The 14,111-nt window shown below is 41.0% G+C and overlaps 1 protein-coding gene across 2 annotated transcripts in view; it reads right to left on the bottom strand.

Annotated features, from left to right (window-relative positions):
• SAMD8 (sterile alpha motif domain containing 8) overlaps nucleotides 1-13,697 on the bottom strand; it is a 477,816-nt gene extending 464,119 nt beyond the window's left edge. The window contains exon 1 of one of the 2 annotated variants that reach the window (XM_069610976.1): nucleotides 13,614-13,697. The gene's annotated coding sequence lies outside the window, so the exon portion shown is untranslated. The remainder of the gene's footprint in view (nucleotides 1-13,613) is intronic. The other variant, XM_069610977.1, reaches the window with a different exon arrangement.
• Nucleotides 13,698-14,111: the final 414 nt, after the last annotated feature.

Here is a 14,111-nt window from a genome sequence, read left to right as displayed (position 1 = left end):
TTGGGATTTCGTTGAGAATGATGAAAATGCATAATTTTCTTACATTTTGCTATTGGTATGATTATTTATATATTTTTAATAAATAGATCACCTGTGCAACTGCGTATTTTTTGTCCAAAAGCGGAAGGAGGTTCTAGGGAATCTATACTATTAAACTGGTGCGCCAGGTGCATCAAAAAAATCTTTGATAAAAACTGTGCAAGCCGGATTTGGAGTGAGTGGATAATACCCCCACTCACTAGATGTTGCCCGTTTAAAACTTCATTACACAATTAAATGGCAACAGCATCTCCAGTTGGATTTTGTCATAGCACAATCAGAAAGCCTGTGCGTGTAAGTATGGCCTCGTTAAAGCAGGAAACATGGGTCTCCCAATTACAAAATACAGTTATCGAAATAAGGATTTTATGAGAAGGAGCTAAGCTCAGCTACTGCATATTGGTATCACTCAGTAAACAGGAGCTACCTATGGAGGAATGAGAAGTACATGTACATAAGGTACTGCAAAATGAAGTCCCACTTGAGAGGTAAACTTTTTGTCCATTACATTTTATGCTTTAGGGGAGCCCTAATGCTCATTCAGACACCTTTCCAAACATGCAGGGTTCATGTGACAGAATTGTATAACACCAGGTAGCAGAAAGTAGCTGTTGGTTTCAAGCTAACCAGGATCTAAATAGTCGCTAGCAATGACTCCAAGCAGTGTACATGTACAACTAATCACGAATCGGAGGACAAGCATAGGTCAAATGCGCCTCCCCAAAACACAGGTTATATTTGAGACCTGGTATGCAGGTGACTCGCCGGGCATAAAAAGTCACTTGCTACTGCAATTCTACACAGACACATAATTTCTTACTAGCCAAGAGTCAATTATCACGGGCCAATGGCTAGTGTAGTGTGTACATTTGGAGCTCTGAAAGGCAGGCCAGATTTTGTTGTGCGTGGCAAAACTATGCTATGGCGACTTGCGGCATATGTCTGGTCATACGGCCACAGCATAACTACCTAAAAGGCAGAACACGCCAAGAAAGGAATGCAGTCAGGTCCAAGCACTGGACAGAATGCGAGGTGGATCCCGTTAGAAGGTGCACGTTTATCTATAGGGTATGAGAAGGTGCACGTTTATCTATAGGGTATGAGAAATTGCTGCTAGCCTACATTAATTTATAGCCTATTTGAACTATGCGACCTGAACACTGTCACTTTTGTAGAGCCCGGGTTGGTGATGGGAGGATGACTCATAAAAGCCTCTAAACATACAAATCAGGTAAGCATAATGGAAAGGGCTAAGAGCGAAGCATAAGGAAATCAGGCAAGTGCTAAGTAAATGCAGGCATGTGAATACAAAGTGCATAACAAGCGCCGGGGTGAAGAAACCAAGACAACATGGAGGGTCCACCCATGAAGGGTGCGGTTACAAGTGGTTGTTGTCCAGAGATGATCAGATGAAGACTACTCGGACAAGGCTTTCTTGAAGAGGAGAATTAAGACTTTTCTGACAGTTTTTCTCTTCCCTAAGAGGGGAATTAATTCCAGGTGCTTTCCCTTGCAGCAACCAAGGCTCTGACGCTGAGCTTTTTCTTATGCCACCCACACCATTAGGCATCTTGAGAAGGTTCCAAGTCAGGTTGTAGCTAGTCACTTTGTGCTGAAGTTAAAGAGGGTCCAAGCCCTAGTAAGCATGAGGAATGATGCAAAGGGCCCATAAGGAGATCTAGGCATTTACTAGTTCCCAGCTTAAGGATTTGAGAGCAGGTCACAATCCAAGGACAAGTCGAGTTGCCTTGTTGTGAATGACCTGCAAAAAGTGTAGAAGAGATTGATGGAGTAAAGACTATTACAGGAATCAATTATTGAGATTATCACAGCCCTTGTGAATTCCATCTTGTGGGAGAAGTTAAAGAAAGGCAGGATGCACTGAAGTACAAGAAGCTGGCAGTGAGGTTTTTTGGAAAGCGGCTGGAACGGAGGAGCAAAGGGGAGATAAAACATGACCCAGACATTTCTGGCTACAGGCATTGGTGGTGTGGGTGGATGGCAGCTCGCTGGATGGGTGAAAAAACTTTGCCAGGCATAGCTGAGTCTGTAAAAATGTAAAAGGTTAGCTGCATGAATGGACACAAATGAAGAGATATGATAATAAATGGCTCTGAAAACATTTTGGCCAGTTGTCTCCCACAGGTGGTAATATATAATACAAACATAAGCATAAAGCAAAGTGAGATCTGCAAGCTAACTTCAGTGTTTGGTATTGCAGCAGATCTGTAGATGTACACACTGGATGGAACTACTGATCACTACTTTGCATAAGCATCTAGTTGGCTTTTTGATTTCATTATGTAAGAGGCAAGAGACTAAGCAGAGTGGATTACGTAGCAGGCAGAGGACTGGGCAAACTAGGTGGATTATTGTAGTTTGTGGTCATCTCACATGTAAGCTACCTGGTATAAAACAGGGTAATAATATAGAATGTCAAGGTTTATGGGTTTGCTCATGGATTGAGCACCAGTTGCAAAATGTATGCAACTTGCAGGTTACAGAACAAGGTTCGTCATCAAAAGCATTTCATCATGTACATTTTCAAGTGGTCACTCGTCAATATGATGCATCTTCGCCAACAAAATGAAATATAGTTGACACTGACATTTAGATACACTAACCTAAACATTACTGTAAAGCATGGAGATGATGCAGTGTTTTACAGTATTAATACTCAGTTATGCATTATGTAACATCTTACATTTTATGAATGTAACTGCATCACTATCTTTAATAAAATATAAAGTTGGCAGATACATCTTTTTTCCATACAGGATAGAGAAAGCTTAATAAAACTATGATCCTGAATACTTCTGGGCTGCAATTATTTGAAAAAGAAATTCCTGCCTAGCACTCCCACACATGCCTGGCACTTAAGAGTGGAGGAGGTGATTATTGCTGCACTTTCTCTCCATTAGCACTTGAAGTGAACAGAGAAAAGAGGGTGAAGAGAGCATCGAGGGTAAGCGGAATGCAGGGTGAGCTGTGCTTTCATTGATGAGGGCAACTTAAATAGCTAACTTTGCTACACAAGTGTCTATTTGATTAGCAAACCTACAGAATTGCATAGCAATTTGCTATGCGACACCGCTTATTTTATGCCTTGCATGCCAACCCTCTCTAGTAAGTGGACATTATGGAGAAAGAAATTGTTCAAAGATATTATGAAAACAAAATAAAAATACTGTTATCAGCTTATTGCCATTTATTTTCCCATAGAGAAAAAGTGCTTTGGTTGAACACCGGTAGTGTGAAAACGTCAGTTTTTTGTTATGCTGTTTTTGGGTTAAATCCGTCCAGTAGTTTTTAGATTCTACTGAGAAGGGGGTACACTCTGCTCCCCCAAATAAACTTGTATATAACTCAGACGGAAGGTTGCAGCATAGAGACTTTTCAGAAATGAAAAGCTCATTTTATTTTTGCTCGCTGCAAGCAATTCCCGCGATAATGACGGGGGGAGGCTGAATATGACAACTAATCTAATGCTATTCAGAGGAGGGAAAGAATGCAGTCACATTAGGCTAGAATTAAGGAAGGGTATTTGGGCTTATTGATGCACAACCAGTGGAATCCTGCGAGATTACTGCAGCAACGTTGCAAGATGCTATCAGAAAAGGAACTGCGTCACATGCACTGAAGAGTGATGTGGGGTAATGGTAGACGGACAGAGCGGGGGAAAAATCAATTGAGAAGGCTGGGGGACCAAGAAAAGAGGAGGAGTACACATGGTGAGTGCAGGGAATACTTAAAAATGTTCTGGCATTTTTTTTCAATTAACGCAGGAATCTACGCTACCGTGGGATTCAGCATAACCAGAAATTTACAGTAAATTATCGTGGGACTGGGGAATGGAAAAATATACATTTTACACCTGCAGAGAACACATCTGCCAGGCAGAGGGCAATGGGTCTTTGGGACAACATTATTGGTGCATAAAATAGTTATTTGCCACATCTAGCAAGTTTCTAGTGTTTGATTTGTTAAATCTGATCACTTTCAATTTCTCTTAAATACTTTTTGCTGATATGTATAGGATTTCTGTCTTTCCTGAATTGTGGCAAAGGTCTTTAAAAGAACATCCAGGTCCAGATGTAGGTAAGGCATGCAGGAATCATATTGTGCAGTAAGGAAGGATTGTCACCCATCTTGAAAGCAATCTGCTGGTCGTCACTAGTACAGGAGGAAGGGCCAATGAACTCCGCCATAAGGTTGAAGGTAAGTATTGAAGAGTCAGAGGGACAGAATGGTGCCTTGTCAGACCCAACAGTTATAGATTTTAGGCTCAGAGGGGCCACATCTAGTGTGGAGCCCTTGGTCAAAGAGAAAAGAGGCAATCTAGCTTCAGACACTGCTACTGATGGTAAAAGCATTTTCAAAACTGTAATTCAGGATGCTGTGGTTAACAGTGTTGAAGGCACAGGACAAATCACGAAAAACAGGGACAGAAGGGCAGTTGCTGAATGGTGGAGCTCATCATGCATGTAGACCAAAGCCAATCCAGTACCCATAGCATAGCGAAACCCTGTGTGGTGGTCGTGAAGTCCTGGAGTGGAGCCAAAGCTATGGATTTTCCCTATGAATGGCGTGGCGGCAAAGGGGCGGCAGTGAGGACATCAGAAAATTTAAGTAGAGAGAGGAAGCCGAGATGCTGAGGTTTCCCAATACTATATATTAGGATGACAGTGTGAGAATGCTTGGAGACCAAATGTGTCCGTGTTTGGAAAAAGGGAACATGATTCAGTCAATGATGTTCTGAGGAAAAGTGTTTGACCAACGGGATACTGAGAAACACAGGCCACCACAGGTATATCTTTGGGGGATGGACCTTCAACACAGTCCCAACAGGGCCAATAATAGCATGGATGCTGGGTGAATAGTTTCTAATTGAAACACTCAGTCACCTCTAATACCAAAGGGTATGGTGTATTCGTGCAAAACAAACTAAGCTGTAAAGAAGGCGAGTGGGAAACATGATATGTGAGATTAATGGGGCCGTCCGTTTCCAGAGACATAAGCCTCCATCCTGCCCAGGAAGGCAGTGTGCAATCAAGGAATGAAATAGTATTCCCCAGCCAGCAAGGTCTTACGCGTGCTGCACCTTAGATCCCCTGGCAGCGATTCGGACTGCATAACCTGGAGCTGGTTGTTAACACTCATGTGTAGTCTTTCCTGGGCGGTAAAACTGTACCGCCAATAGTCTCAGCCTGCGATTTTACGAAAGAGTTACAGGACACTGAAAAGTTTACCTCACTAGTTTTCTGGTAGAGTGACTTAGTTAGCTGGGTTTGTGTATGTGATGGCACATCAGATGGCTCGCTGCATCTCTGGCAGAGGAAGTTGGTTAGAGTTTGGTCTGACCCGGTACTAAATGGCATATTTTCCTGCCTAGCAGAGAGACTAGTTTGGAAAATAGGACAATTACTTTTCCTTGAATTGGAGGTATGTGCATGTGCAAACAAGATAGGTTTGTTCCACAGCCTGCCAGCAAGCTATGGAATTGTTTGATATCACTCCTCCTCCAAGAACCTTTGAGGAAAAATACTACAGGCAGAAAAGCAGGTAATCAATCCCTAGAGCAAATATGCAGTTTTCCTTTGTTCTTGTGAAATACTGGCAGCACATTTATGATACTATATAGGTCTGTCTTCCATTGGTCCCAACAGGAAAAAAATTATTTCAAATAATGTTGAGTGTACATGCCAGTAAGTAAAGGATATACGTGGCTGTGGGTTTGATACAAATTGACTGTGCGCTATTCTCCAAACTATGTTAAACATGAAAGTGCAAGACCAGCAGCAAAAATCTCAATTACTGAGAACCACCCACTATGGTTCTCAAATTTGAAAATATAGCAATGAATGTTATGAGACTATATTCGCGCTCAGTACAAAAATTGTTTATATGAAATACTCCTATACAAATCAAAATAAATCCATTAATAGTTGAATTAATTAGGCAGGATCTTGAAATAAACAATAGCATGGATTGCAATCAATATTGTCATTTCATTCCTTTTTCTTCAGAAGAACAGCCGACATATGTTTCTACCAGCTTGGTCGTGATCATAGTTCCAAATTAGTACAACCAAGATAAAGAAGGCATAAGCCAGCAAAGAAAACAAAGAAAACTAAACATTGTTCATATGAATAGGAAATTAAAATGACACATACCACACAGGATGTTGGCATTATAGAAAGCAAAACGTGTGGTCATGACTCAAAAGAAAGAAAATACAATTTCAAAACCGCATCACATCCATTAAGTAATGTAGTTCCAAATCCAATTGTGCATTTCAGCAATTTATGTATGTACCAAACACCAAAGAAATCATACAAGCCCATGTGCAATCCAGTGTCCAGAAACATTGATAGTTCACCATTTGTAGTACTAAGTGGGTAATTCCCACTGGTCCTTATTGAATATATATGGTGTTGTTGATCCCTTGTGTTCGTTATCTTCCAAATAAAACATGCTGCTAAACTCTATCAGGATTGACCAAAAGAATCTTGGCTTACCCTGAATTGGATCACGTTATCCGCAATCTGAAAGCCAATCACAAGAACATTGGATATTTGTTACATTACCAAACAATTTTAATGACTTAGGTATGTGTAATTTAATGAGTCCCTTTAGAGTCCTATGTAAGTAACAGTGTGGTTGTAGCAATCATATCACAGTCGCCTACCTCAGGGACCAGTCTGTCCCTCTTATGTGTTATTGGGGTATCTCTTGAATATCACTTATGCTGAAGTGAAGTGCCTCTTCATCCCAAAGTAATGGCTGGTAAAATGTCTTGATGAATATGCATATGAAGGGACTGCATATAGTCTCCCTCTCCGTGGTACGTTTTCGATTCTTTAAGAGAAGGGAAAATGATTGGAATAAATATGATTCAGACTTGCCATATTAGTGATATTCCGCTATCACTTTGTAAATTGCCCAATCTAAATATGGTGGAATACCCCCTGTAATACAAAGAAACTTTTTTTCGTCATCGGTTAGAAGACCCATGCTTTGCCACTTGGATATGAGATCCTGTAGTTGGGTGACTATCCTCTTGGTGGGATTGGATTTAAGTAGTTTATAGCAATTGTATTACAAATCCTACAATGCCCACGATATATTTCTTACCGAAAATACACAAAGCGTACCAGCAGCTACCCGAGGCGAGACCAATAATGAGTGGTATTGGCTGGGCCACTGAGGGCCTCACAGTATCTAGATGAAGCTTTGAAACCTTTTGTTGTGAAAATGCAATCATATATCGGAGACAGTAATTTAATGAGTTCCTAGACCATGCTAATTCCAACAATTTTAGGATTACACTAACTGGACATATCAGTGCTTCACAGATTGATTTTTGGGACCTACATATTTTCATCCATAATGACTCTATACAAAGCAGAATTTACCGCAAACCTACTGAGGTCAACTCAGTGCTACATGCTAACAGCAATCACCAACGGGGCACTATTAACAATATTCCAGGAGGGGAATTCTACAGAGCAAGAAGGAACTGCAGTTTGGATGTAGATTTCAAACAGGAATGTCATCTATTAACACATCAGTTTTTAGATAGGGGCTATCGCCCCAATGTCATTCACAAAGCAGCAAACAAATATGCTCAAATCAAACAATTTGATTTGCTCATTAACAGTCAAAAGGACAAAACACAGCCACAACATATGGCTATTATCACAGTTCTCAAAGGATAGTGGTATACTGTACAAATTGGCATCTAAGCATTGGCACATAATGAAATTAGATAAAGATCTGCAACCCTTTTTGACCGATTCCCCTGAACTCACATTTACTAGAGCACCCGCCATCAAGCAGAAACTCTGCCCTTTGTTTCTGGATTCAACACCACCTCAAAGTGGCAATTGGCTACAAACGGGTCGTGGTTTTTACAAATTTAGCAACTGCAACCAATGTGCATATGCATTAGATAAGTGTCAAAAATACAACGATCAATTTGGAAATGAGATTCCGATTTCATTAATTGTAAAACCAGTCATGTGGTATATGCAATCATATGTGTATGTGGTAAACATTACATAGGCAGCACTATCAGACAGCTGAGGGTATGCATCCACGAACACCTTTTAAGTTTAAGGAACTCAGATCCTAAATTGCTTTTGGCCATACACTGGCAAAAGGAGCACCAGATGGCCAATTTAGATGATTTACGCTTTATCGGTCTGATGAAAGCCAAAAAGGGAAAAAGGGGAGGAAATGTTCAGTTAAAACTGCGCAAAATGGAATCCAAACATTTTTTTTTTTTTTAAGATCTACAGAATGCGGATTAAAGTCAGATCATGAAATGTATGTTTTTCTGTAATTTGGTCATCAAATCACCTTATTATAGCCACAATAATTGTAATCTATTTTAATTCATGATTAGTAACACGCTTTTCAGTGTCCATGCCACATTGATTCCTTAATTCTATTATGCAATGATCCAATTAATCCTCATGTATCGGACTTTATTTATCATATCAGTAACACTATCAGAAAACCCTAGGGATACATAAGTAACAATAGATATAACATCAAGATATCGTACATAATCTAGTAATTCTCACTCAATCATCACAATATATGGCAACTTTTACAAGACAATACATTACCCACGAGGTAACACCCAATTTTCATTAGTCCAGTCTTCTTTCAGACCCGCCATGCTGTTTGCGGAAAAAATGACGGTCTTTGTTTACATTATGACATCACACGTACGCTACGTGTGATGTCATCACACCACTGCCACTGCGTCATTTTGCTATAAGCAACGCGACAAGCATTATCCTCGCGGACGTATTAAGCATTGACTGTGCTTTTGGGGATTTAACCCCATATACAATCAGCACGCTGGATTAACCAGAATTATTGGGTAACTATAACAACTTTATGGATTATAATTAAGTATTTTAATGTTAGTAACTCAAGTAAGTTACGAATTATTATGGGTATTCGCACATTTCAGGGGATATTCCACCATATTTAGATTGAGCAACATACAAAGTGATAGCGGAATATCACTAATATGACAAGTCTGAATCATATTTATTTCAAACATTTTCCCCTTCTCTTAAAGAATCAAAAACGTGTAACGGAGAAATAGACTATATGCAGTCCCTTCATATGCGTATTCATCAAGACTTATTACTAGCCATTACTTTGGGATGAAGAGGCACTTCGCTTCAACATAAGTGATATTCAAGAGATACCCCAGTAACACAGAAGAGGGACGGACTGGTCCCTGAGGTAGGCGACTGTGATATGATTGTTACAACTACACCGTTACTTACATAGGACTCATTAAATTACACATACATTACCAAACGATTTTAATGAATTAGGTAACAAATATCCAATGTTCTTGTGATTGGCTTTCAGATTGAGGATAACGTGATCCAATCCAAGGTAAGCCAAGATTCTTTTGGTCAATCCTGATAAAGAGTTTAGTAGCATGTTTTATTGGGAAGATAACCCAAGGGATCAACACCACCATATATATTCAATAAGGACCAATGGGAATTACCCACCTAGTACTAAAAATGGTGAACCAGCAATGTTTCTGGACACTGGATTGCACATGGGCTTGTATCATTTCTTTGGTGTTTGGTACATACATAAAGTGCTCAAATGCACAATTGGATTTGGAACTACATTACTTAGTGGATGTGATGCGGATTTGAAATTGTATTTTCTTTCTTTTGAATCATGGCCACGCGTTTTGCTTTCTCCAGTGCCAACATCCTGTGTGCTATGTGTCATTTTAATTTCCAATTCATATTAACAATGTTTTGGGTTCTTTGTTTTCTTTGCTGGCTATTATGCCTTCATTATCTTGGTTGTACTAATTTGGAACTATGATAACATACAGCCTTGATAACGACCAAGCTGGTCGAAACACGTGTCGGCTGTTCTTCTGAACAGTAAAAACAACAATATTGATTGCAATCCATGATATTGTTTATTTCAAGATCCTGCCTAATTTATTCAACTATTAATGGATTTATTTTGATTTGTATAGGAGTATTTCATATAAACAATGTTCGTGCCGAGCGTGAATATAGTCTCATAACATTCACTGCTATACATGCCAGTAAGCCCATATTCTATATTCGATTTATTAAAATTGTGAACTAAGAATCAATGGCGAGGACATTCAGTTTTCAGTGTTTCAATCACTAAGCACTTGCAAGCAATCAGCAATTTGGATACCACTTGTTTATACTAGTGTCTAGTATAAACAGTGATTTAAATAAAGGGGGGGCAACACGTCACCAACTTTGGTTTTCTTTGTGCTTGTGCACCGACCGCTCCGGTTCCATGTGCAGCAACAGGCAGAAGTGAAAATGACTAAGCATGCACTAGAGATATGGGAAAAGGAGCTTGTAAACATCACACAGAAAATGTTAAACTACAGTGAGGTAGGAAAAAGGTTTCACATGCCACATATGAGTCTCCCCTCTATCCTCATGGGTCCCCACATCATGGCACCCACTCTTCAAGTGTAGCAGTGCCAGCCCCCTCTCTGCCTGTACATCTAGGGCTCGAAATTGAGAGAGCCGGGGGCCATTTAGCTCCTGCTTCTAGCATAGTAGAGCTTGGTTAGATTGAAAGCAACAGCTACTAGGAGCTACGTTTGGCCCCTAGGCCCAACTGGTGCCTCCCAAACATGTAAATGTGACATTAACTTTGAATAGGCTAATAAAGACGAATTAGAACACCACTAATATACATTTAAACACAGTGGTTCATACAAAAAGTTAAGGAGCATCTCTGGTAGCTCCTGGTTCTCCTGCCTATAGGAGGATGCTTCACACCCAGGATCTGGTTTTAGCTCCTGCTCATCAAATCTCAATTTTGAACCCTGCACATCTGGGTGCCTCAAGTATTAACAGCCACTCTCACCATTTTGCCACAACACCTGTTTGTGGGTAGAATCAGTAACCCCAGCTGTCAAAGTGTCTGCCTAATCATTCAAGTTCAACTCTAATCTATCAAAGCCCTGGTCTAAAAGGATGACTTTAGAGACCCTCCTGGAGTCATCCGATGATCATCTAACTACATTCGAAGTCATTCCCACATCATCAGACGTCATCACGCTGTTAAAAGTCATCAGCAAATGTCTGAATGATTTGGGGATAATTTTAGGATGATTTAATGATTATGCTAACATCATCCCTATTTTAGAAAACTTTGTTCCTGATGATTTTAGGATGACGTGCTGATCACTTCAGAGATTGCTGATGAATTAGGGATGATTCTGGGATGAACTGCTGATTAATTTAAGAGCATCAACGTGTTTGTCCCTAATGATTTGGGGTGATTCTGGGATGACATGCCGATTACTTCAAGAGCATTGTTATGAAACGTGTTTATTCGTGATTTGGGGATAACTTAACGATTACTTCTGAGCATCATAGTTTGTAGGATGATTTGTGGACTAGTAACGGTTGTCATTCAGCTTTTGCTTAGCTGCACTTGTGCTGAATGATCCCCTATGTGGCAAGGGTAAAGCGTGAGACTATGTCGGGCCAAAGAGGAAGGCAGAGGCCTAAACATAGCATGCACCCCCTGGGTAAAAATACTTTGCCATCCCAGCCAAAAACAGACACACAAGCACCCACCCAGTCGCCAATGTGGCAAGGGTTAAGCTTGAAACTATGTTGGGCCAAAGTGGAAGCCAGAGGCCTAAACATAGCATGTGCCCCTTGATGAGAATACTTTGCCATCTCAGTCAAAAGCAGGAACCCAGCACCCTCACAATCAATACATTTCCATGTTGACTGCACTAATGTATGCCATTATTCACATATATACATTCACACAGGAATCAGGTTTGCTTTGTGCATACAGCCAGTAATGATACTATAAGTAAATATGCCCACCATGGCTGCCACACACTGCTGTTGGCTTTACCTTTAAAAATTTCACATGAAAACATGTCCTAACTGGCTGCACAATGCAGGCGAGTCTAGATGAGTAATAGCGCTTATGTTTGCTTTACCCTTGATGCCCAGTGAAAAAAAGCCACGCTACAATAAGAAATCCCATGACTGGCTTCCCTAAAGTCCAGTCATAATAACACTTATCATGCTTGCTTTGTCACAGAATCCCCCAAAAAATGTTATGCCACAGCAAAGAATGGCTAGACTGGGTGCCCCAAATTGCCAGTCGAGACACATAAAAGCACATATCACCCCTTCTAAAAAAAAATAAACAGCATTTTGTACTGGCATCTATGATGGCTACAAGTGCATCGTTACTGTGCTGCCCTCACCAGCTAAAGTCAGCTCCCTGGCCCAGCACAAACATTCTTTGCCTCAACATTCACTTGCTTATTCACAGACTGCATTCACTCGCCCCTTGCATAGGGAGAGGGGTGAATCAGAAGTCACTTTCCCATACATTTTAGATCCCCCTGCACCTTTTTCAAATAGGCACAGGGAAATGTTTTTCCCCCCCTGTGCTTTGAAAAGTGCACCTCTTTGAAAATTGGTATTTACTTGAAAATGCCCAGAACCACTTTTCTACCCTCTGCCTTGCGCAGTTGTGCATTTTCTAGGAAAACCTCAAAGTGCACAACTATGATGCACGCATTTAAATGTCCTTTGTGCACGGTTCACCACCTTTTTGGCGCAAGGAAACTGAATGAGCATGCCACCAGTTGCCCCAAACTGGTTTTGAAAATCGTGGCAGAATGGTTTATCCCTACTGATCACTTATTTACTCGGTACATTCATTTCAGAGACTTAGAGGTGTGGGGGGGGGATAGGAGGTGTGGTGGCGGGGGAGATAGGAATGGAAAACTACACAGGGGAAGGAAAGGGTTTATGGGTTTTTACTGTTTCTGCGATCATTAACCCCAGATTTACTCATCGGCATGTATTGTGTTAAATACCATTAGCTCCAGAGAAGATACTGTGACTGGAATCGTTAGCCTCAGAGTACGTACTGTGGATGCCATCATTGTCACAGAGCAGATGTTGTGTCTGTATCCTGGTGCAGGTATTCGGTTTTACTGATTAGCAGGTTACTATATCAAACGTATTTAGTTTCAGGGCGGGTACTGTTTGTAATTATTTGCCCAGAAGGGTCATTGCACCCAGAGAAAGTACCGGATCTGCAGCCGTTAGCCCTGCGGAACCATTACTTGCAGAGTAGGCACTGGAACTGCAGACAGTGGCACGTCTGCAGTCATTTGCAGGCGCAGGTATATAGTCACTGCAGACGTAGCTGCACAGCAGTTACTGGAGCTGCGAGCATTCCGGATCCTCAACTTCACCGCAAATGAGCTTCGGAGCAGCTACGGTGTCCATACCAACAACAACAGGCTGCCCTGTATTTTTTCAAAAACAGATGTTTAGAAAGTCCTGTTCTTACAATGTTTAATTCCAACATGTGGTGGGTGTGGTATATACTTCAACGTGTATTTCCAAAGGTTGCAAAAGCGCTCCTCTTACCAATATAACAACAAAGGGGTGAGAATGAACTGAGTTAACGGACGCTAAAAGAAATGCCTATACAATTATTACAAGAACTGGATCGCACGCACTCACCTGATGCTGCTTGGAAACTGAAAATAAGCTTTTGGTAAAGGGAGGCCTTATGTTGCTTTCATTATCAATTGAAACACACTTTTAAAGTCTCTATGAGCATTGTATGCTGTTCAAAAGTTTGCCGACACTTCCTGAAATGCCTTGAAGGCGTCATGACGTTTTCACGCAGGACGTCTACGTGTTTAGGAAGTGAACCGTGGAGGAAGGAATAGTTCATGCTATTCACGGGCATGTATATTCACTTGCATATGGCTTTGTTAGTTGTAGCAATAGCAGGTCTTCGTGTGTCTTGGCTGATAAGTAGTATCCTCACCCCCCCTTCACCCCCCAAATAGGGATTTATGGCCGCACAGCGCACGCCGAGGGAATTTCAAGGCTGCCAAGCCCTGGACGATGTGAATAAATCCAATAATAAGTGCAAATGTGCAGACAATCGCTGCACTGGCAGTACTGCACTCTCATCCAAACCCAGCTGATGGTAAATGTGGCTGCCTTGTA

This window comes from Ambystoma mexicanum, chromosome 8 (assembly GCF_040938575.1).
Source record: "Ambystoma mexicanum isolate Mex_15411 chromosome 8, UKY_AmexF1_1, whole genome shotgun sequence".
In the NCBI taxonomy this organism is placed as follows: Eukaryota; Metazoa; Chordata; class Amphibia; order Caudata; family Ambystomatidae; genus Ambystoma; species Ambystoma mexicanum.
The sequence above is the reverse complement of the archived record's forward strand: the minus strand, read 5'-3'. Positions and strand labels throughout refer to the sequence as shown.